The 22,829-nt window shown below is 42.3% G+C and overlaps 1 long non-coding RNA gene across 5 annotated transcripts in view; it reads left to right on the top strand.

The window, feature by feature from the left end:
- The window catches only part of LOC124096768 (uncharacterized), a 65,826-nt gene that overhangs the window by 8,462 nt on the left and 34,535 nt on the right, over positions 1–22,829 (top strand). The window lies entirely within an intron of this gene.

Below are 22,829 nucleotides of genomic sequence, written 5' to 3'. Positions count from 1 at the left end.
CACAGCAGAACATCACGGCAGGAGAGTGTGGTGGAGAAAAATGACTCGGACATGGCATCAGGAAACAAAGTTCCCCCCCCCACGGACAAAACGTAAAACCCAAGAGCATGTCCCCATGGATCCACCTCCTCCAGCCACACCCTACCTGCCTGCAGTCACCACCCTGTGGATTAACACACTGATTAGGTTAAGGCTCTCATAACCCAAACACTTCACCTCTAAACTTTCTTGCATTTTCTCACACATGAGGTTTTGGGGACACTCACATCTAAACCACAACAGGCGCCCATGTGAGGTGATCACAAGTGCACGGGCACTGTGAAAACTGCCCAGATGTGGCAACTCTGCAGACAAGGAGGTGTGTAAAGTGGGTTATTGGAAAACAAGGGCAGACAGCTCAGAAGGGAGTAGGGAGGTGGGGATGTGGGGGAGGGCAGGGAGCCCGTAGGAAGGAGCACTTACGAGTAGGTCAGCCCTGTGGACCACCGGCATCAATCCTGCTGGGAACTGAATTGCTGTAGGAATAGACCTTTAAATTGTCCACCTGGAGGGGCAAGAAGCTGTGGCATGTACCCACCTACTCCAGCCCCTGTAAGGCAGAGAGGCAGGAAACCTTGAGTGGCCAGCAAAACTCTTCACAAGTGACCTCCTGGGGAGGCCAGAGGATATGGTTGGGGACACCAAGAGCCCATTAAAACCAAAGCTATAGCTCAAAACCCTGCTAACCTGACCACCTGGATATCTTCAGGAACATGGCCCCAGTGTGAACTCATGGCTTGACTTATCACCCAATCCCAAACTACTACTACTTCCACTTCATTTTCTGTTCTGGTCTTTTTTGTTTCTAGGGCTCTAACCTGTGGACTTCTCATTCATGCCAGGCAAGTCCTTGGCCACTATGCTACATCCCCATGCTCCTGTTCTAGGCTTTTGAATAACCATGCAACCTGTCCCCACCATCCCCCTGAATCACGAGGCACGCTGTCCTCTTCCTGTCCTCTGTCCCCAGTCATCTTTGAGCATGCCTAGGAGGCTTTCAGCCTTCCTTGCCTGGTGGCTATGGCTTGTCACCCAGAGTCTCTCTGCTATTTATTGTCATCATTTCGCTTCTAGGTACATATCTACTCCTTCCTTGACAAGATAGATTTTTGCCTATAAAACGGCCTGGCCTGGTAACTGGGGAAAAGACAGTGCCAAACCCCAGCTTCTGCCTTCCTGAGCCTCTACCCAGAGGAACCATTTCTCGGAGAAACAAGATGCCCTTACCCTGAGAGGCTGAGGTTTTTGTTGGGTCCTCAACCCTTCTCTTTCTGAAGCTCCCCAGGAGAAATTTCTCTATTTCTGGAGCCAATACTTGCCGTGTTCCTCTCAAGCAGCTGGGGTCCTTTCATCTTACAGATTCTGGAAATCAAGTGATGAATCTAATACTGAGTATTAGAAAGTCAAATTCCTGGCCTATCTTGGGCACATGTAAAAGACCTTCCTGTCCCAAGGTGAACTTCTTTCATGACCTCATAATTGTTCCTATGTTGCTTTTCTACTTATCCTGCTTCCTTCTATATTTAAGATTTTAAAAGTTGTATGCATTCATCCAACCTGCCTTCAATCCCTTTGAAACAAAACATACAGACCCACATATCAGAATGCAGATGTGCATACATATCATCTTCTCCCACTGCCATCTCACTGCCCCTCTCTGGTCCTTATGTGTTGCTATTCTTTGCTATTAAATAGCCACCCCGATCATGGGGAGATTCCTGCTTCTGGTCACAATGAGTCCTGATCCACGCTCTACAGAACTTCTTAGAGGATCTTCCTCTTGGCACATCCCACAGGGTCTCCCTTCTCAAAGTCGCCAACAGTTCCCTCAATGTCTGGAGATAAATTGAATTCTTTCGTGTGACAGAAGAGGCTCTCCCTCCACAACACGGGGACCCTGCCTGCCTCTTTGTTCTGCCTCATTTCTCCCTTTCCTCTCCCCCAATACACCCCATTTGACATCCCAGAAATCATGAAACCTCCAGATCCTCTTCCCCCTGCTCTGCTTCCTGGTGCCCTGTCCTCCTGTTCGTCCTCTAAGGCTAGGCTCAAAACACCTCTGTGAAGCCTTCCCAGGTGCCCCAGGTAGGCTGTGGTGCTCTAGTTCTGACAACCAGGACACAATATATCGCCAGGCAAAGTGTGAGGACACTCGGGTCCCAAGGCTTGCATTGAGAACTGAAGATGGAAACACTTGGCAGGCAGAGTAGGAGGTGGGCTCAGTACAGGGAGACGGCCACGCTTTCCCCCTGTGGCTCTCTGCAGAAAGGGTTGGTTAAGGATGTGATTTGAATGCAGGGGACATGAATTGCAAAAACCCACTGTAAAGGGGAATCTCCATGCCATTTTAACAGCATCCATGAGGAGGAACAAGGGTGTCTGTGCACTCGTTCCCATGAACTGCCACAGCCTCTCGGTCCAGCTAGGAGACAGGACATTAAACAACTTCATCCTCCATCAGATAGTTTCTGTGTTGGTTATTTGTCACCGAGAAAAAAAAGCTGAGAAAACCACTCTAAGGAGGGAAGATTTATTTTGGCTCAGTTTCAGAGGTTTTAGTCCATGATCAGCTGCTTTGGGCCTGAAATGAAATGAGGCAGAACATCATGACAGAAGAGGGTGTTGGAGGAAAGTCGCTCAGTTCTGGCAGCCAGGAGGGAGAGGGAGGGAGGGAAGGGGAGGGGGAGAGGAAGGGACCAGGAACGACATTAGGGCTTCCAGAGCCCACTGAGTAACACAGGTGCTCGGCCTTGGCTGTACCTTAGAATCACCAGGGGAGCCTCAGAACAGGACACAATCCCAGGGCTGAGGCCCACTGCTTTGGGGGTGTGTTTTCAACCCTGAAGGTTTGTAGAAGAGGAAGTGAAACAAATCGGGGACCTACCTCCTCAAACTAGGTCCCATCTCCTGGGGTTTCCACCACCCCTCAATAGTTCCTTCAAGTTACTAATCCATCAAATGGATTAATCCACTGATGAGGTTAGAGCCCTAATGATCCAATTATTACCTCTCAACTTTGCTGCATTGGGAACCAAGCCTTCAACACTTCAACACAGGAGTCTTTGGGGACACTCCAACATCAAACCATGACAGCTTCAGTGTGATGGACCTGAATTATTGACTTGGTAACACTGATGCTCTTGAGGTAGTAAATATCCACTTGCCTTACAACACTTATTCTCAAAGTGTGGTCCTTGAACCAGCCACAGCAGCATCACCTGGAACTTGTGGTAAGTGCCAATTCTTCTTCCTCGTCACAAACATAGGAGGCAGGACCTCTAGGGATGAGACTCGGCATGCTGTACCCAGACCTCGGGTGACTCTCATACACTGAGTAACACACAAGTGCTCGGCCTTGGTTGCACCTTAGAATTGCCAGGGGAGCCTCAGAACAGGTCACATTCCCAGGGCTGAGGCCCACTGCTTTGGAAGGGGCAGTGTCTTGTCAACCCTGAAGGTTTTTAGAAGAGGTAGTGAAATAAATCTACGGCATGAGTGCTTTTTGGATTAATTAAGAAATACATCTTGCAAAAAACAGGGAATGGGTTCTTGAAAATAAGATACCTTAAGGAATCTCACAAATCTCTTAAATTCCCATTTGATGTTTTAGAATTTTTCTATTAAGCAGAATTGCAGTTATGGTATCGTCTAATGAGCATTCATGAACCCACTGCCTCCCTTCATCAACGGCCTGCTCATGGATGATCCTTCCTCATCCTCATCTTCTTCTCTCCTCCCATTTAATCTATAAGAAAATTGTACATTATAGTGAGAATCATAGCATGTCATATGATAATTTCCTTAGCATTCATGAGATGAGAAATTTGAACACTGACCAAACCCTTGATTTTTGCTATGATATTGTTGTAAGTTTTGTTTCTTGAATCAAGTAAATAAGGTCAATGGGTTAAGATTAGTTGTTTCTTCAGATATTTAATACCTGGATCATAGGTTCATATTTTTTAAACTTCCTTGTAATCTATTTATTAAAGAAACCAATTGAAAATTCGTGAGATTTTTTAAAGTTGAAAGTGGCAAAATCATTTTACTACTTTTGTGAAGATGCTAGTGTTTGCCTGATTTATAAATCAATCAATTCACTAGAGTTGTTTAAATACTTAAAGGATTTCTTAGTGTTAAGACCTTCAAATACATAAGAGAAACTCAATTGATTGCTACTATTGCAGAGAGACATGGCCAAGTTCGTCCCCCTTCCCAGAGCAGTCCATGCTCCAGTGCCCTACTATGGAGTCCGGGGAACTCCTCTGAAGTGCCAGCACTCCCCACAGCTTCCTTGGCCGGTATCATAGCTAAGCCTCTCCCTTTGCCTTCTCCGGCCTCCTCCCCTCCCTGCAGTGCATGTCCAACTACCAGGGTTCCCCTATATAAACATCCTACCTGCTAAATTCTATCTCAAACCCACTTTCTGGGACACCAAATTGCCACAGCACCTGACCCTAGATAGAGTATGAGAATTATTTCCAGATTAAAAAGGAAAATCTGATCAAGTATGCTAGTCGGCCTTCTGTTACTGTAACAAATAACTGAAGGTAATCGAATTAAGAGGAGGAAAGGTTTACTTTGACTTTCAGAAATGGCAGGTCATTGATTGAATGACTCATTGCTTTGCGGCCTGTGGCAAGGCAAAACATCATGGCAGGGCACATGCAGTGAAGCCCAAGAAGCTATTCAGCTTATGACCAGTGAGAAAGAGAGTAGGTCCCACAGTTACCTTCCAGGGCATACCCCTAATGATCAGAAGACCTGGGCCCCAGCTCTTCATGTTTCCATAGCCTATGTGGTGAATAAACATTTAACACGTGGGTCCTTGGGGGACATTCCAGATGCAAACTGTTCCAAAGTATAAGGTTTATGGGTCCAACATGCACCCTAAAATTGCCTCCAGCAATCTCTGGCCAGGTCTTAGTCACTCGGGGGTGCTGTCACACATACTTATTTGGGCACAGGGGCTGGTACAACCGGAGGATGGGAAGGCAGCCTTTGTGGCTTGCAGCACTATGGGTTTGCATTGACTCCCCCTGTTCCTTTCTGGCCTGTTTCTGATCTGACTACTTTAACAAGTATACCACAGACTGTGGCTTAAGCAAAAACATTTATTTCTCACGGTTCTGGAAGCCAGGAAGTCCAAAATCAAAGTGCCAGGACATATGTCTGGGGAGGGCCCACTTCCTGGTTTGCAGATGACCCTCTCCTGTGTCCTGGCTTGGTGGAGAGCAGAGAGTGCCTGTGGAGGGCGCTGATCCCACTGAGGAGGGCTCCGCTCTCAGGACCAATTGCCTCCCAAGGGCCCCACCTCCTACTACGTCACAGGGGGGTTAGGTTTCAACATGTATATTTGGTGAACACAGTTGATCACACAGCACCTCCCAACCCCCTGGCCTCTTATCTGGTGTCATCATGAGATATGCACGCCTTTAAACTCAGATTAACTCTAAACCTGTGGATTTCAGTAACTCCCCTCTCTGACTCTGGGCCTGTTTATTCTCCAGGCTCTATCTGAAACCAGTTTGAGTCCTGAGCATTAAGTCCAAGATGATGGTCCTGGCAGATGCAGGGTATTGAAGACCCACTTTCTGATTCATACATGGTGACCTCTTGCTGGTGCAAGAGGTGAGACTGCTCTCTGGGGCCCCTTTTATCAGGGCACTAATCCCACAGGTGATGCTCTGCCCACACAATCTAACCACTTCCTGTCCACCTCCCATTATCACATTGGTGAAAAGGCTCAATGCAAGAATTCTGGAGGGTTACAAACCTTCAGATTCACCATGAGAAACCTGTACTATAGCAGGCAAACATATATTTTTGTTAAATGGATAGAGAAATTTATGAAACTCAAGCAAACCAAAAAAAACTTCTGAAAGTGTATGAGAAGCCACAAGAAGCACAGAAAAGTGCTTCTTAAGACTCTTAAAAATCATTAAGCAAAAGAATCATGAAAGGGGAAAAAAGTAAGGACATTGCTCAAGAGAGCTCCTCCCACTCCCCAGAAACCAACTGACTAATCTTTTTTACACTTTAAAGTCAAAGAATTTGTAAAGTGGCCAAGAAGGAAAGAAAAAAGCATTTTAAAAAGCTGGCAGCATTGCAACAAATTTGGGCCTCTTATACTGCAAGACTGAAGCTTTGCTTAGGAATAAATCTCTAGGCATACAGCCAACTGGAACTTTGGCCCCTACACAGCCCGACACGGGCAGGAGATCATTTCCAGGTGGGAAGACCTTCATAGTAAGGTGGAAAAACTAAGCAAAGGGAAGAAAGAATAGACTTGAGAGGAGTAGCTCTGCACCTTGATAATATCGATACCTAATCACACAAAATAAACATCAGGAAACTAAATGCACGGTAGGAGAGACTGCAAGATGTAAAGACTAATTTTTACCACTTTATTACAAATATCTAAGCCACATCGACACTTAAATATTTTTCCACACTTTTTATTATCTGCAATATTTTTATATTCTTTCCTATCTTAATCTTTTTGAGTGGGCAAGATAGGAATCATTAAAATATTATTTCATAAAAGGCATTCAGTCTCCCAAGATAAAGATGGGTCTGAATGGGAATAAAAGAGGGACAACTTTGCAGACTCAATTTATATTGCACACAGAAGGGGAATGGGCCTGTATTTCACTCATTCTGTACACATTTGCTTAGTGCCTACAATAAGCCTGATATTTGCTTTGGTTTGGTTATGATTTAAAGGTATCTCCCAAGAGTTTGTGTGTTGCTGCTTAATCCCATTGTAAAGCATTAAGGGTGAAAACTGAATGCATCTCTGGAGTGTGGAAGTGGAGCCTTCAGGAAGTCATTAGAATTAGATAAGGTTATTAGGGTAGAGTCCCTATGAGTCCCGGTGGGTTTTTACATGAAGGGGAGAGACTAAATGCTCTCTCACACACACGCTCCCTGTCTCTCTCTATATGGTACCTTGTGCCATCCCAGGACTCTGCCACCAAGAAGGCCACCACCCATAGTTTTCTTTATAAAGAAAGTTGTACTGGTTTCAGTTGTATTGGTCTATTTGTTGCTATTATAACAATATAACTTTAAATTTTGCAGAAAAATTTGAAGAAATGCCCCTACCTCAATAGTGAGCAAATGAGAAAGGAGATATTTTTGTGTTTATTGTATTTTAGTTGTAGAATTATTCTCAGTTACATGGTAATAAGGGTGATAGCTAACCAAAGTATACAATCCCTTATATATTTTTCAATTCCTAGAACTAATGTGAAAAGAAAGAACAAAACTAGTCTGATTGCATAATACTAAATTCTGTTGTTAGTTCCTTGTGAAGGATAAGGATTTATCTCTGGATGGATCCTATAGGTGGTTTATTTAAAACTCAAATATCCTTGATTTTTTTTTTTTTGAAAGTTATGTGGTCTTTAAGAATATTTTTAAAAAGATGGAATGTTAGCCTATTTTGTTTAAAAGGTATTTGCTAATTCTCAAGTCTAACAAATAACAATCATGAAGGCACACGAGAACAATTCACTTTGAAAACCCAGATGCAAGTGGGCATGGTAGCACACACCTGTAATCCCAGTGGCTTGGGAGGCTGAGGCAGGAGGATGGCGAGTTCAAAGCCAGCTTCAGCAAAAGCCAGATGTTAAGCAATTCAGTGAGACCCTGTCTCTAAATAAAATACAAAATAGGGCTGCGGATGTGGCTCAGTGGTTGAGTGTCCTTGAGTTCAATCCCCAGTCCAAAAAAAAGCAAAAATTCCAAATAAAACTTAGGCGATAAAATTAGCACCTTCTGAATAGAATTATTCACTAAACCCAAACCAAGTTTAATTGCAGAGTTCTAGGCTGTCCTATAGAAATTAAAAGCCTCAACATAGTTTTTTCTCCTAATATGGTCAATTATCAAGTATCATCAGGTTAATGTGTGTCCCAAATACCTTCGACATGTTTAAAAATTCATTGTGTATATGATTCTTTAGGATAGATTCTTTAAATTAGTTATTTACAACTGATTATTCACCTTGTTTCAACCTACATTTATACTGAGTTTCAGATTTAAGGCACATTATGCATGCTGGAGAAACATTTAGAGTCATTGCCTCTAAAGAAAAAGAAGAAAAACAAGATCAAAACAGATGCCCTTTTCATGGTGTCTGGTATCTATTTAATATAGTACCAGAAGAGCTCCCACCAGCTGCAGGAGAGGGAAGACAATAAACAATATAAATACATAAAGGAAAACAATACAAATATTCCTTTGTATCGGTGACCTAGAAAATCAAAAGAAATCAACCAAAAAATTATTAGAGGTAGTAAATGAATCCTCTGGAGTTATGGGGGTATGAGATGCAGAATCAATTGTGTTATATACCAGCAGCACACTGGAAATTAAGTGAAAACAAAGCGCCGTTTATGGTAATAAAAAAATTTTGAATATCAACATGTACCATAAGAGACTTATTCAAATAACATAAATATGTAATGGCAAAAAGACATTAATGACTGAGGGGGGAGAGCTACCTCATACCTAGGAATACCAAATGCACAAAGGTAAGCATTCCCTGCGTTTCCTCAGCCTCCTGCAGCCCTGAAGCACTCACCCTTTGCTTACAGATGTTGCCAAGGTCATTGTAAGAGGAGCCCCTCTTTGGTGCCTGGAATTGTAGACACTGTCATCAATTTTGTCAGCTTTCCACTGCATTTATTTATTTAAGTTATTTATTTATCTACTTATTTTTTGTTAATAACCACTGACTAACTGGAAAGGTCCAGTTATGATTCCCGTTCATTGAGTTTTGGGCTCATTTTTTTTCTGCTTATTCATGTTGAGCCTCCCACCATGAGCTATTCTGATGGTCAGATCATCATTGGAGGCTGATCTCACTGGTCAGCCTCCAAACACCCTCACTTCTTGGGTCTTACTTGACCCAGCAGTGCCCTAGTGCACTTGGACAATATAAATGTGAGATTCAATGCCATTCAAGTTAAAATTCCACAGAAGGGTGTAGAGTGGAATCCGATTGGAAGAATGAATGCTGATGAGGAGATTATTTGGAAAAGTTAGAGTGTGCATTTGTTCTACATACTTGTTGTATGTTATATTTCATTAAAATATTTAAGAAAATATGGCATATGAGCTAATGGAGAAAATGGTTTCATAGATAAAAAATGATTTATTTCTAAGGTCAGGAGAAAAAATAGAATTTGAACTCATCTTTTTGACACTAGAGTCCAGATGCTTGAATACTGCTTTCTATAGACTCCAGTGGATCAAAGATACACATAAAAATCCAATTAATAAAAAATTATCTAGAAGGAAAATAGAACAGAATATTTACCTTGGTTCTGGGAAGAAACAAATTTATGAATATTAAAAATGGAGGCTATGATCATGAACAAGATGGATGTGTTGAAATCCATAAAACCAAGGACTTTTGTACAATAAAAAGCAATAAAATAAACATCAGAAGGAAGACAACAGAAAAGGGGAAATATTTTTTAGATAACTATAATCAGAAATATTTACTGTCAAATACATTAAGACTTGATAAATATATAAGGTTGATAGCCAGATTCCAGAAAATAAGAGATCAAACAAGATGGGAAGAAAGTGCTAACTCAAGGAAATGTAGTTCGTAAATCATCTCAGTGTGAATGCCCTTTTTTTTCCTATCGATTAAAGAAATGCAAATGAAAACAAGCTTAAGCTCAAGGTGTAATTATACACATTTAATGAGTAGAACCAAACAAACCCTTGGGGGAGGTGAGGGGAGGTTATTTTCATTGATTCTCCAACTGTTACAGGATTTTCTTACCCATAATTTACATAGGGGTCTCTTACAGGACACCCAAGCTGCTTAGAAGCAGCTCATTTTTTTTCTAACTGATCCAAACTTAGCACAGATCGAAATTTGAAAGTCATAAGATGCCAGATGACTTACCAAGAAGTATACTCATTACCATTATCACCCACTTATACGACTCATGTACCTTCTGATCAACCCCCTCCAGGCTAAAGGGGTGAACAACAGACCTTGGGTGGAGCCCTAGGTGCCGTAAAAACTGGGCATCTTCTGGGTCCTGCAGGGAAGCCAGAGGGAGAAGATGGGAATTCCCTTCGACGTGTGCTCTTGGTGAAAGCCACAAGGGAAACGTGCAGGAGCTTGGAAGGTAGGAAGCGTGACTCCTGCTTCACTTCTCCCTGAAGGATAAAGTTCAGGCTGGGTTGCAGGGTGACGTTTTCTGTTTTTGCAAATCCGCTGACTTCCTTCACTGCCACAGGCAGCAGCAGAAGCACCATCTCCTCCAGCTCCTGTGAAATCTCTACCTCTGGCTCCCCCAGATCCTGAGCCAGGCGTGAGTGCCAACCTTCAGTGAAAAGACCGGGTTCTCCTGCACGTCCTCAACAGAGGGAGGTGGAGGCTGGGAGATGGGACTGATGGTCACAGGTTGCACATTTTTCTATTTGCTTCTCCTGCTTTACACTTTATCCTTCCCAACACTTGCTCTGCTACTTTGAGCTCAGCAGCAGGCAGGCAGATACACACACACACACACACACACACACACACACATACACACACTTAAATTTAGACTTCTATCATCTACCACATGATGTTAAATCCCTCAGATAAACCCATGGTCTCAGCCTGTTTGCTGCTGCTGTAACAGAATACCACAGACTGGGAAGTGTATTTGGATCATACTTCTCGAGACTGGGAAGCCCAGATTGAGGGGCCACTTCTGACAAAAGGTTTTCTTGCTGTATCTTCCCATGGCAGAAGGCATCTCGGGGATAGAGAGAGATTGGGTGGGATAGGAAAGGGAGACCACCACATCCTTTTTATCACTCATTCATTCCCTCAATTAACCCACCCAGTGATAATGGTATGAATCCCCGCCCTTTTTTTGTAACAGGGATTGAACCCAGAGAGCTTAACCATGGAGCCACTTCCCCAGCCCATTCGTTTTATTTATACATATAATTATTTTTTATTTAATTTTTTATCTCTTTAAATACATGACATCGGAATGCATTACAACTCTTTCTTATTGTATTTATATTTTTTAGTCATAGTTGGACACAATATCTTTATTTTTATGTTGTGACGAGGATCGAACCCAGGCCCTCATACGTGCTAGGCAAGCATTCTACCACTGAGCCACAATCCCAGCCCATATAGAGCACAATTTTTCATCTTTGTATATAAAGTGTGTTCATGCCAATTCATGTCTCTATACATGTTTATACATTACTATTTATTTAGAGACAGGGTCTGAGTTGCTTAGGGCCTTGCTAAGTTCCCACAGCTGCCTTTGAACTCCCGATTTTTTTCTGCCTCAGCTTTCCAAGTGGAGACTCCATGACCTAAACAGCTCCTTAAGGTCTCACCTCCCCCAAATCATCAGTTGCAATTAAGTCCCAAAGAGGGTGCTTTTAAACCAGAGCACCCATATTCTGTGACTGGCTTATTGGGTCTCTGACCCACACAGAACTGGATATCAGAAGTGATTCCAGAAAACCAAATCATATTGATGGGTTCTCTGATGCAAAGATGTTAATGACTGTTTCCAGTGGTCCAGGGGACACCATCTATAGTGTGGATATGTGGAGAGGTAGGGAAGTGATCAGGCTTTTCAAGGATTGGACAATGACTCTGGGGTCTCCAGAAACTGGTTTCACTTCAAACACCACTCTGGGTCACAACTAAGACCAGGGGCTCGTGGAGGTGAGGTGATATTTTAAGACACGGTAAGTGTGCTGCTCCATTTATGGTCGGTAAAAGAGAAAGATGTCTGTGGACGTCAGGTCTTAAGGGGCGCACTGTGGTGACTTTGTAATGTGTCAACTTAGCTGTGTTGGAACTGCATTCTCTAGGATGTATGGTTTCCGGCTAGAGTTGACTACAAGAGAAATTTGAGTCAAGTCTGGAAGGCAGAAGTGAAATTGTAATGCTTCCTCTCTGAAAGTCACCATAGGTAAATCCATTTCTTTCACTGAATCCTAATACAGTTCCTCCTTTCTGCATCTAGCATATTGCACACCATGGACAGGCAGTGAGTCAGTTTTCCTTCCTGATCCATGAAGGGGACTTTCATTATATTCTCCAGGATGGCTGAGTTTTGGAATGACTGCTACTGGTCTTCTGATGGATGTGAGTGCCAACATCTTTCCATCTCAGCTCCACTAGGAGGTGGGGCCATTGCTCATGTGGGACTGAGAATACCCTCCTCTGCTTTCTGTTCCCATTTTCTTTCAGTTACTTAAAGAGAGCTTCCAGGTGTCATTTCATGATGAATAGTAACAGATTCTGCCACCTTCTCCAATATAACTGTGTGCACACACATGTGTATGTGTGAATGGACACTAGTTCGGCCATTAATATAGCTGATAATGTTTAATATTATTCATTATGTTTAGGTTGAAAAACATGCAGAAATCAGTTTTTCTTTCAATCATCTCTTCTGCAGCAGCAAGATAACAGTGAAGCTGTTCATCTTAACATTTGGGATTTTCACTGAGCATTTTTTAATATGGAGAATAATGCACCTTCAGAAGTATAGCAAGCATTGTGGCTGGTTTATTTATATCCAATGATACTTTTCTTAATCTTAGAAGTATGTATCATATATCCAGAAAAGCATAAAATAGAGTTACAGTTGAAAGAAGCATTATAAGCTTATTTAATGTCAAATACCAGTAGAGTTGGACCTCCTTATCTGTGGATTTTTGCCTCTGTGGATTCAACCAATGGCAGATCAAAAAGCTTACATCTGTACTCACATGCACAGATGGTTTTTCATCATTTTTTAAACAATATAGTATAACATGCATTTTCATGGCATTGATATTTTATTACAAGTAATCTAGGGATGATTTAAAGCAATGTGAGGATGTGTGCAGGTTATATGCTAATACTACCCCATTTCATTTAACAGACTTGAGCATCTATGGGTTGGGGATCCTAGAACCAATACCCTGCAGATACTGAGGGGTAGCTGTAACTGAGAATCCCCTATATATCCTAACTATTTATCCCTCACCATCAGAGGTGAGCATTTGGGTTTCATCATTGTTTTTACTTGTTACCACCTGTGCATGTATCCCTAAACGAGTAGGTGTGAAACCTACTGTGAGGAGAGGGCAACACGGCCCTGTTGGATGAAGCTTTCTAAGGGCAACAGCTGAACAGTCTCATCATAGTCTGAAACCAGGGAACTCGGCTAACACAAACTTACAGCAGATAAAAACACAGGTTAGGCACATCATAAATTTTCATCTGTAGATTAAAAAACAGCTCTCCCATGTTCTCATTTATGTGTCCTCAACATATTATGAGTCACACACATCTGGACAAATAGTCCTCCATGACTGCTGTACAGCTGTATCCTGAATGCTTCCTTTATTTTTTTTCGCCTCTCTCCGAAATAATATGTTCCATTTTCCTCTTTCTGGTCTATTCTCTTCTTTGGGTAGAGTATATCACTCAAGAATATTACTGAGAAACAATGCAAAAATACATTCTTTGACATTCTGTATATTTGAAAACATCTTATCCTGCCCTTATAGTGATAGTTAGGCTGGGCATAGAATTTTATGTTGAAGATAATTTTCCTTCAGAATCTTTGACTTCATTCATTGCTTTCTAGCTTCCAGTTGCTACTAAGTCAGTAGACATCCTGATCCCTAATACTTTATAAGTAAGGTTTATTCTCCTTGGAAACCTTGAGGATTTTTTTTCCTTGTCGATAGCCTTCCAAAAGTTCACAATAATATATCTCACCTCAGATCTACTTGGATCTCCGATGCTAGCTAGACCTCTGGTTGGTCTTCTCATCTGGGAACACAACTCTTTTAACTGATCACTTCAAACCAGCAACAAAGAATAAAATTGGAACCTCTACATCTGAAAAAGATAGGTTTTAAACTGGCCTATAAAAAAACAGTCTGATCAATGGGTGACAACTTGCCTCAGTGTAATCCAGCCATGAAAACTTGCTTCATTGAACACACTTTAAAAAACCAACCCATCAATGATAACCTTTGAGGGTGAGTCAGTCAGCAGCCGATTTACTTACACTAGTGAAGTCTTGAGTAAGGAAATGCACTTCTGAGGTTGATGTCAGCCTACTCCCATCTCTAAAACCAACAAAATCCCAAAACAATCCCTGACTCCAGAACCTTGCATAAGTCAGCAGACGGCAATGCCTGGAGAGATTTTCCCTAACCGGCATTTCTCTTCATTCTCAAGTAAATAATGAAGCAAACTCCTATGTGATTCTCCCAATTGTGTGCTCTTACACCTACATGTAACCATTATACTTTAAAAATTTTATTCCCTTATTATTTGGTGCCAAGTGTTGAACTCGGGGGCACTCGACCATTGAGCCACACCCCCAGCCATATTTTGGATTTTATTTAGAGACAGGGTCTCACGGACTTGCTTAGTGCCTCGCTGTTGCTGAGGCTGGCTTTGAACTGGCAATCCTCCTGCCTCAGCCTCCTGAGCTGCTGAGATTACAGGTGTGTGCCACTGCACCCAGCTCATTTATTTTTTTACTTTTTATACCTATGTTTGTGTAAACTAGGGATCAGGCATGCACCTGGCCACAGAAGGACAAGATTACATGGCCTCAGTTACTGAGGCTCTGGGGAAGCTGAGCGGAGTGGGGCCTCTTGGTCATGGGTTTGTTTCAAATATTGACTAACAACCTTTTTCTTAACATGACTTTATGTTTAAAGCACAATAACCAAGAGCTCACTCAGTTACCATACCAGACACACCAGAGACTGACATGGTTGTGATGTAATGTAGTTTACAAGGGGTCTTGTGGGGAAGGTCTCACTGTGACTCTTCTTCCAGAGTTCTTTCAGTTCAAGGGATTGCTTGCCCTGGTCTTGCCCTCAGCTGAAGAGCCTCTTCTTGGCTCCACGCCAAATCCAGTAACTTCTTCCTAAAGCTTTCCAACTCTTTATGGAAGAACAACAATCAACTACGCAGGGAGAAGAGGACTGAATGGATAACAGGAACACTGGGGTTCAAATCCTAGTTTGGCAAATACCTAGTCAAAGCCCTTAAGCCCTATCTTCATCCTCTTCCAAGTGTTTCAGCCAAACCATAGCTCTCAGCCCCAATCACACATAAGAATCGCCCCAGACCCCACCCTAATTAAATCTGAATCTCTGGGGTAGGACCTGTGCATCAGCATTAATCTCCCAGGTGAGTCTCATGTAGACCCAGGATTGGGAACCACTGGACCAGGTAGGTGATCTCCGAGGCTCTAGTTTGTGTTCACACTTGGAATTCTAAGAAGTATTGGTACTTCCCTGAATAAGTCAGACCTTGGGTCAGTAGCACTCTGTTCTTTGGTATTCTAAAGGACTAAGAAGCATGCAAAGGGTTCAACACAAGAACCTCTGTGATGCAATTATTTATATTGATGAGCCATAAGCAAAAAGGAAGCATGTAGAAATCGATGAACACAAAGTATAGATCGCCATCTTTCTGAATTGTGCTTGTTACTGGTAATTGCCATGGCTAGTGATGAACAGGGCTGACACCCATCAATCATCCTCGAGCTTGCTAAGGCTGCACGTGTTGGGAGAAGAAGGCAACTCCAGCCGGTCAGAGCTCACTCACAGCAGCTGGAAGTCACATTGTCTACATCTGCAGCCTCCAGGGTCCCCTCAGAAGGAAAGTTTGAGCCCAAAGCTGGATGTCATTCATGACGACATCCCTGTAAGTGCACCCTGAGATGGGACTCTAGCCTCAAAGACTAAGTGCTGGTAAAGGCTGTGGTACCCAGGAGGGGGCAGGACTCCTGCAGCCATGTCTGTGCTGTGTGCTTTGCCCTACAGGATTCTTTGGAGCTGACCTTTCCTAAGAGGGGCTTCTTGAGAGAATGTACTTCTCTGCTATCTAGATACCTGAAGTAGTCCTGTTGCTTACTGACCCCACATCCTGGATTGGCTGATCCTTGGATTTTTGTAGGCTATCCCAGGATTCTTCAAAGTTCCTTTTTCATTGAACCTAACTTGTCAGTTTCTGTTGCTTACAATGGAAAGAACCATAACCTTTACTCTCCCTTCTCCCAAGGAATAATAGTTCACTGTGATTGAACATGTGTTATTCATCAGGTACTTAAATACGTCATTGCTAATCCCCAAAACAACTCTATATGCCAGTGTTTCTAGAGTGAAAAAACTGAAGTCTTGGATAAATTGCTCAAAAATATAAAGCTAGTAAGCAGCAAACGTGGGGGACTTAATCCCAAAGGCAGCCCTCACTGGGGGACAGAGGTCAGTGGATAGCTATCCCAGCCTTCCTCCCTTCAAAGGGCAATTCTGAGACATCTTCCAGATAGTTCTTCAGCGTGGCCCTCACAGGATTGAACACCAGCTTCCCACTCTGGTCCCCAGCTCAATAATATCAGTAATGCATTTTTTTTAAATTGGTTCTTTTTAGTTATATGTGGCAGTAGAATCCATTTTGACATAATTATATAAACATGGAATAGACTGGTTCTAAATCAGACCCCAGCACCTCTCCTTCCCCTTCCCTCTCCCCACCAGGGCTCCCTTCCCTCTACTGATCTTTCAATAATGCACTCTTCTAGAGAATTTGAGAGTATGTGATAACTGTTTCTTAATTGCTTTTCAGATTATTCATTTCTGGCATAGGAACAACCAATCTTTTGTGCATTGATTTTTGTACCCTGAACTTTGCCAAATTTGTTCACGGGCTCTGATAGTTTACTTGCAGTTTCTTTGGGATCTTTTTCTCTGTCTAGAATATGTTGTCTGCAAAGACAGTTTCACTTCTTCACCAGTTTGGACGCTGTTTTTTGCAGTGGTGAGAGCAAGCCTCCTTGCCTAGTGCCTGTTCTTGGGGAGAAAGCTGTCAGGCTGTCACCACTTGGTTTAATGTCAGCTGTGGGCTTTTCATAAACTCCTTTCATCATACAGAGGAAGTTTCCGTCTATTTCTAGTTCCCTGAGTATTTCTATCATAAAAGGTGTGGACTTCTGTCAAATGCCTTCATGCATCATTCAGATAATCGTGGGGAGTTTCCTCTTCACTCTATTAATGTGGTATATTATGTTCATTGATATTTTTCTCAAGTTAGACTACCCTTGAATTCCTAGGATAAATCATCCTTGATCATGATGAATAATCCTTCTAATATGATGTTGGACTCAGATTGATAATGTTTTGTGGAGGATTTTTGTACCTATGTTCCTAAAAGATATAGGCCTATAAATTTCTTTTTTGCAATGTTTTTATGTTGCTTTGGTATAAGGGTAATGCTGGCCTCAGAGTTGAGAAGTGTTCCTTGCTCTTTATTTTTTTAGGCGGGTGGTGGTTGAGAAGAATTGGTGTTGATTTTTCTGGAAGTGTTTGGTAGAACTTACCTTGGCAGCCATCTAGCCCTAGACTAATAATGAACTTTCATAATCTGTCCCTTCTTCCTCGCATCTCTTCCCTACTTGCTCGCCCCTGCTTCTTGAGAAATACCTGCTCCCAAGTTCTTGACTCGGGCTCTCCTTTCAGGGGAACCCCAGCTAAGGTGGGATGAGATGAGAATGAGAAGTGTCCATGTGAAAATATAAACATGGTGAATGAAGAACACCCACTCGCTGGAGTAGACGGGTAGAAGAGGGAGTTTCTGCCCAGCACTGGTGAACTAGGTTTCATGATGATGGACTGCAGACTCCAGAGAGAATTGAGACCTCCAGGAATGACTGGATCCAGCCAGGTGAGAAGTAGCTGGATGAGCTGAAGAGTGAAAGGTCTGAGCAGGTGGTAAGGGCACATGAAACAACTGAAGGAAAAGCTAGCCACATAGATGTTGGAAAGTCGATGGGCACCAAGAGCACATTGCAAGATGGAAGACTTGGCCTCAGACACTGAATCAGGCAGAGAGTGGAGAAGTTCCTGCCGGTGGAGAATGGGGTGATCAAGGGGAAATGATGGGGGACTGTGACAGCCCTGGGAATGTGTCTTGAAGACCCTCCAATACAGGGAGCTTAATTGTCCAAGGACCCCAGCTGCCATAAAATCTATCACCACATCTGTGCCAAGGCTCCTGTAGCCAGTGTTGGGGTACAGCAGGGACACAAAGGCAGGCCATCCCCGGAGACTGCGACATCTCTCCAGAAGACTGACTGGAGGACTCGGCAGCGACCTTGCTGTCCCCTCACTAGTTTGCAAGGTGGCCTAGGACGCTCTCCTCCAGCTGCCTTCTCTGTCCTTCAGTCAGGCCCAGTGTGACCTTGTGATCTGTTGGCTCCTCCAGCCTTTCCCAGTTCCTGCCTCATTTTCTAGCCCAGATATTTTCAAATTGTCACACATTTAATCCCATCCTGGTACCTGCATTTTGGAGGACCTGGACTGTCATATTGTATGTGACATGTCCATTTGGACCTAAAGCTGAGGAGGTAGGCCAAGTACCCCTCACACACAGGGGCTGTGCTAGTAAGGCACCAGCGGAGGAAGAAGGATCTACATGGCAGGAGGGAGGTTATCCAGCAAGATGGGGCGGTAGACAGTCCCAAAGGCAGAGGGAGATAAACAGCCAGCAACTTGGAGGACCTTGGAAATGGGTGCAGTTGAGTCAATACCACTTAATGTATTAGTGGTGGTAAGTCACCACTAAAATGAGTTGCTACTTCATATTTGTTAACTTATCTCTGTTTTGCAGGGTACCTTAATCTCCCACAGCAGCTGATGACACCTAGGTCCATCTTTTTGGTTCTTTAGATGGAAGCTGCAGGCAATTACAGTTAGCGGGTACCTAGCCTGAAGGATGCCCCCAAAACCAATCCAGCTACTCTGGAATTGTCCAGGGGTGTAGTTTGCATCCCATCCTCCCTGGAGTGAGTGTTAGATCTTATTTTATCTCGATCTCTAAATGCCTCTTTCTTTAGACCAGTAGGGGGTTCCCCCTTGATTGAAACCTATTCCTTCCTATTCCCTGAGAAATATAAGGAGTAAAAGGAATTTTTAAAGTGCCCTTGAAGCCATTTAACTTCTCTGCAGATCATTTCAGACTTAGTATCCCTCTGGGGAATGTCTCCCCAGGGGAATTGGGTTTGCATTGGGCAGGGGAAGGCTGGTTCCCTAAACATTCTCCATTTCCCACACAGCAAGCACCCAGAGGGTATGGATAATTGCTTTTCTACCTCCTCCAAGGACAAATTCCCCTTGGACTAGTAAACATCCTCTCCAGATCCAGTCCCCACCCTGCTGTGTGCCCAAGAGGGGATCCCTAGGCACTCCTTCTCTGCCTCTTTGCTTTTTCTGTGTTCTTTTTCTGTAATTCCCGTGCCCTTGACTTTTGAGTTCAGCTTATGTCAGGGGTTAGAGAGCATAAAAGAAAAGTCAGGGTATTGATCTCTACCTTCCCATACACCTGCCTGTCTCTGGGATCCAGTACCACTCCCTCCTCTTGGTTCTGTAGACAGTGTGGAATGGTACCCCCCACACTAATACTGAAGCATCACTTAACATTTCCCACACCCTATCACAGCTTGGGAAATACCTCTGATGGTTCATTGACTGGGCTAAAGAATGCCCAGATTGCTGGTAAAACATTATATCTGGTTTGTCTGTGAAGGTGTTTCTGGAAGAGATTGGTATTTGAGTGAGTAAATGAAGTAAAGGAAATCCACTCCCACCAATGTGGGCAGCCAATGTGGAGAGTAGTGACAGAATGGGAGAGAAGTGACCAAGATTGGGGGTATCTTACTTCATGGATGTGGCATGCCTGCTGCCTGGGAATGTTTTTGGTTAGATTCCCATATTTCTAGCTGCTATGGTAATGCCCTGCCTGAAGAGGCTCTGTGCAAAAGTCTTATCAGCTTTGACTTTGATCTTGGGAACATAGCTCCCAGGGATAGAGGAATTCTCATGCTAGACAACCACAATGTTTCACCAGCTCTGCTACTCATGAGCCTGCCCACTTCACAGGAACTATAAAAATGGGCCTCCTTGAGCACTACACAAAGCTCCAAACATAGCACATTGCAAGTGTGGAAAAGCTGCATAGATGTTTCTAGTTCTATAACTTTCTTGAGTACAAAGAATAATGTTTGCATAGTCTTTAACCTGATAATAAGACATATCTAAATAAAGAATGCTGACACAACTTTTTAAATTTTTTTAAAAAGTAAATGACAGTGGAATGCATTAAAATTCTTAGACATACAGCACAATTTTTTTATATCTCTGGTTGTATATGAAGTATGTTGACACCAATTCGTATCTTCATACATGTACTTTGGATAATGATGTCCATCACATTTCACCATCCTTACTAATCCCCTGCCCCCTCCCTTTCCCTCCTATACTTCTTCCCTATCAAGAATTCATATATTCCTCCCATGTTCCCCCTCCCTACCCCACTATGAGTCAGCCTCCTTATATCAGCGAAGACATTTGCCATTTGTTTTTTTGGGGATTGGCTGACTTCACTTAGCATTATCTTCTCCAATGCCACCCATTTACATGCAAATGCCGAGATTTTATTCTTTTATTGCTGAGTAAAATTCCATTGTGTGTATATGCCACATTTTTTTTATCCATTCATCCACTGAAGGGCATCTAGGTTGGCTCCACAGTTTAGCTATCATGAATTGTGCTGCTATAAACATTGATGTGGCTGTGTCCCTGTAGTATGCTGATTTTAAGTCCTTTGGGTATAGACCAAGGAGACGGATAGCTGGGTCAAATGGTGGTTTCATTCCCAGATTTCCAAGGAATCTCCATACTGCTTTCCATATTGGCTGCACCCAATTTGCAGTCCCACCAGCAATGTATGAATGTAACTTCCCCCCCACATCCTCACCAATACTTATTGTTGTTTGTCTTTATAATAGCGCCATTCTGACTGGAGTGAGATGATAACTTAAAGTAGTTTTGATTTGCATTTTTCTAATTGATATATGAAAAAATATTCATTACCTCTGTTATTTGATTTTATATCATCTTCTGAGAAGTGTCTGTTCAGGTACTTGACCCATTCGTGGACTGGGTTATTTGCTTTTTTTTGGTGCTTAGCTTTTTGAGTTCTTTGTATACCCTAGAGATTAGTGCTTTTATGTGTGAGGGGTAAAAATTTGCTCCCAGGATGTAGGCTCTCTGATCATCTCAGATATTTTTTGTTGTTGTTGTTGTTTTTTTTGTTTTGCTGAGAAGAAGCTTTAGTTTGATTCCATCCCATTTATTGATCCTTGGTTTGATTTCTTGCACTATAGGAGTCTTATTAAGGAAGTTGGGGCCTAATCCCACATGATGAAGGATTAGGGCCTACTTTTTCTTCTATTAGACAGAGTTTAATTCCTAGGTCCTTGATCCACTTTGAGTTGAGTTTTGTGCATGGTAAGACATAGGGATTTAATTTCATCTTGTTGCATGTGAATTTCCATGGAAGATGATCTGTGGAAGATGATCTTTTCTCCAATGCATTTTTTGGCACTTTTGTCTAATATAAGATAATTGTAATTTTGTGGGTGAGTCTGTCCTCTATTCTGTGCCATTGGTCTACCAGTCTGTTGGTGCCAATACCATGCTGTTTTTATTACTATTGCTCTGTAGTTTAGTTTAAGGTCTGGTATAGTGATGCTACCTTCTAAGGATTGCTTTAGCTATTCTGGGTCTCTTATTTTTCCAAATGAATTTCATGATTTTTTTATTTCTATGTGAAATGCCATTGGGCTTTTGATTGGAATTGCATTAAATCTGTTTAGTGCTTTTGGTAGTATGGTCATTTTGATATTAATTCTGACTATCCAAGAACAAGGTAGATCTTTCCAAATTCTAAGGTCTTCTTTGTTTTCTCTTTGGGGTTCTATAGTTTTCATTGTATAGATCTTTTACCTCTTAAGTTGATTCCCAAGTATCTTTTTTTTGAGGTTATTGTAAATGGGATAATTTTCCTCATTTCCTTCTCAGAGGATTTATCATTGATATACAGAAATGCCTTTGATTTATGCATGTTAATTTTATATCCTACTTTGCTGAATTCATTAACTAGTTCTAGAAGTTTTCTGGTGGAGCTTTTTGGGTCTTCTAGGTATAGAATCGTATCATCAGCAAATAGTGCTAGCTTAAGTTCTTCTTTTCCTGTACATATCCCTTTACTAATTGCTCTGGCCAATGTTTCAAGACCTATGTTGAATAGAAGTGGTGAAAAAAGGGCATCCCTGTCTTGCTCCAGTTTTTAGAGGGAATGCCTTTCCTTCTTTTTCCATTTAGAAGGATGTTGGCGTGAGGCTTAACGTATAGCCTTTACAATGTTGAGATATGTTCCTGTTATTGCTAGTTTTCTAGTGTTTTGAACATAAAGGGATGCTGTATTTTGTCAAATGCTTTTTCTGCATCTATTGATGATCATATGATTCTTTAAGTCTTTTGATGTGATGAATTACATTTAATGATTTCTATATGTTGAACCAACCTTGCATCCCTGGGATGAATCCCACTTGATCATGGTGCACAATCTTTTTGATATGTTTTTGTATTTGATTTGCCAGAATTTTAATCAGAACTTTGCATCTATGTTCATTAGAGAGATTGGTCTGAAGTTTTCTTTCTTTGTATCTTTGCCTGATTTTGGGATCAGGGTGATATTGGCCTCATAGAATGAGTTTGGAAGTGCTGCCTCTTTTTCTATTTCCTGAAATAAATTGAAGAGTATTGGTATTGATTCTTCTTTTAAAGGTTTTGTAGAACTCTGCTGTGTATCCAGCTGGTCCTGGGCTTTTCTTGGTTGGTAAGCATCTGATGGCTTCTTCTATTTT

The sequence above is a fragment of the Marmota monax genome, unplaced genomic scaffold (genome assembly GCF_021218885.2).
Source record: "Marmota monax isolate L192 unplaced genomic scaffold, Marmota_monax_Labrador192_F-V1.1 WCK01_AAM20220418_F8-fsc00127, whole genome shotgun sequence".
NCBI lineage: Eukaryota > Metazoa > Chordata > Mammalia > Rodentia > Sciuridae > Marmota > Marmota monax.
Note: the sequence above shows the minus strand (reverse complement) of the source record. Positions and strands in the feature narration are given on the sequence as shown.